The 2,757-nt window shown below is 35.4% G+C and overlaps 1 long non-coding RNA gene across 1 annotated transcript; it reads left to right on the forward strand.

Annotated features, from left to right (window-relative positions):
• Positions 1–317: 317 nt before the first annotated feature.
• On the forward strand, positions 318–2,425 carry LOC118647982. The gene is made up of 3 exons (XR_004965124.1): positions 318–1,530; positions 1,676–1,776; positions 1,853–2,425. It is a non-coding gene; the product is annotated as an uncharacterized LOC118647982 (long non-coding RNA).
• Positions 2,426–2,757: the final 332 nt, after the last annotated feature.

The raw sequence follows: 2,757 nt of genomic DNA on the forward strand, positions 1-2,757 counted from the left end.
ATAAAAAATGTTTCTTTTTGAGATTTTATATTTTTTCATTTTTTAGACAATGGTACATAAAACATAAAATTTTTTCATAAAAGAAACCGCACTTAGTTTACTTCAGAGACATGAACGTGGACGTGGCGGTCATTGTCTCCATTTTCTTTTTTTTGTATTTTTGTATTTTACAATTTTTTTTTACTTTTTTATTTTTTCCCACAATTTACTTTTTTTATTACAGTTAGCACAGCAAATCAATTTTTATATTCGTAATCAGCATTTTGAAAAATCCCTGTATACCAATTTCCATAAAAAACCGATAAAAAATACTCAAAATCATAAATCGCCATATTGGATTCGCCATTTAAAAAAAATCGCCGAAATCTGATGGTGGATTCGTAATCAGCGACCTAAAAAACTTTTGTATACTGATTTTCGCAGCTTCATAATTCTTCCTTCTTTCTGGCATACATTTTTTGTAAAAAACACTTTTTTTCACTTTATTTATTTATATAACAAAATTAACTAATGATAAAGGAAAATTATATCTTACTAAATATTACTAAGACTGTTACTAAAGTAAAATTACAAAAAAAAGTAATAAAATACAATATTTGGTGTCCGAAAAATTAAAGAAATGACTTCAAGATAGGTGGTCGATATATCGATCACCGTGCCGCAAAGGGTTAATGCATGGGATGGATAAGGAACGTACCGGAATCGACGCTGGAAGTCCACCTTAGTAATATTACCAGGGATTTCCGGAACACGCAGGCGATCCGGAAATGCCGACAAAAAGCGACCGAGTGTGAGAGAAAGATAATCACTCGACGCTTCCCGATTGGACGAAGATATCAGAATCAACTGAAAGCGCCAATCGGAAGGCGCCGGGTGGGGAGTGAATGCAAGAACGCAACGATCGTAACCGAGAGCCGAAAAAAGTCTGCCTAGAGCTCTCGACACGGACGGACGTGGTGCGAGAACACGTTCCCGCGTATTCGAGACTCGAATAAAACGTGTGAGTCCAACACGGAAGTACGTGAAGTAAATACGTGCCTAACAATTCCGTAAGCACTCCGGGGCAGTGATTTTCCGCGTAGTTCATGCGTGCGCGTTAAAAACACGCATCGTAAATACGAAGGGCGTTGCTATGCGAGAGGCACGACCCTTGCGTAAGTAATCAGGCCGCACGTTAATTATGCGTCTGCCGATCGTGCACGCGTGTGTGTGAGCTTGTGAAATGCTATAATAGCAATAAAGCAGAGTATTGTGTATGTGTCGTGTCGTTAATATTCCCAACACAACGCATGGGCGAGTCCATTCGACAGCGGCCATCTTATGATACCGCGTGGCAACAGCCAACACAGCGACCTGTTGCATCATCCTGGGACATCCCCACAGCATACCTAGAGGACATCCTCGAGAGCGGCGAGACGTCCCAAGCTGATTATAAAGGAACTTGCGGAAATACAACCTACGCTTAAGGGCGAGGCCACACCCTGGCGGCGGGGACAAACAACGACCTGGCGACCGTTATAACAGAAATTCGTAAGATTATACCAAGTTTCCTAAGCTTTTATTAAATATTATAATTCGTACGGTCACAACCTAACCTAACCTAACTTAACCCTAACTTGAAACAAAATTATATAAATCAACTTATTAAACTTTAATTTTTTCTTACGTTTTATAGAGGCTGCTCAAAAGCATTATCCGATGTTAACAGATAGACACTTTCTAAATTATGTTTCCGCCTGGTTTAAATATGCCAAAACACGTTATGATAGAGAGCAGGTACTTTTTTTATTCTACTTAAATGAATTCTTATTTTTATACAACTGAATTGATTTTGTCTTTTTTCTTGTCTTAGGCAAAAGTACTTAGAAAGCAGATAGAATAATTAGTCTTGTTTGGAAATGGAATTACAAGGTACCTCATATATGGCGTTCAACCGATCCTGCAAATGCATCAATAGTGCAACATTAAAATAATAGATTTATTTTATAAATGTTAGAAAAACTTAAAAATACGTAGTACATGTTATAAATATATAATAATATATTTTATATAATTGCTGTTTTATATTTTTTTTATTTTATCACAATATTGTATATGAAAATAAATGTAATTAATATGTGAATTTTTGTTTTTCACTGATCATATTACACACATGTAACAAATGTATAATCTACAGTGAATTATTAATTGTTGAGCAGAGTGTCTGAAGTCGTAAGTCATAAGAGATGACATTTGCAAATGCTATCTCTTATAACTTACAACTTAGGACACTCTGATCAACGATTACATGACTTATTGTAGATTGAGCTTTATACATTTGTTACAAAAACGTTGCAAATTAACCATGAAGCGGAAAATAGTTCCTGGAACGTTGTATAAAGAACGTTGTATAAACGTTATTTTTGGAATAAAAGTTTGTAACGTTTCCCTAACGTTTCATGAAAGTTTTACAAATGTCGCAAAAACGTTGTAAATGCGACGTCGCATATATAAGGTTTTGCAAACGCTTAAAACACGTTGCAAGTTCGACGTCGTATATGTAAGGTAATTGAATCGGGACATTTTTGGTTCCTGAAACGTTACAAAAAAGTTAATGCAACCAAACTTGAAACGTCGCACGGCTATATTGCAATGTTACAAAAACGTTTTTGCAACAGAATATTGTTTAGCGGGTTATATGTATACTAAGTGTGTCAAATTTAACCTAAGTAATATATATTCCTGAAATTTTTAAAGTTTATACTCACACACACAAAT

This window comes from Monomorium pharaonis, chromosome 1 (assembly GCF_013373865.1).
Source record: "Monomorium pharaonis isolate MP-MQ-018 chromosome 1, ASM1337386v2, whole genome shotgun sequence".
NCBI lineage: Eukaryota > Metazoa > Arthropoda > Insecta > Hymenoptera > Formicidae > Monomorium > Monomorium pharaonis.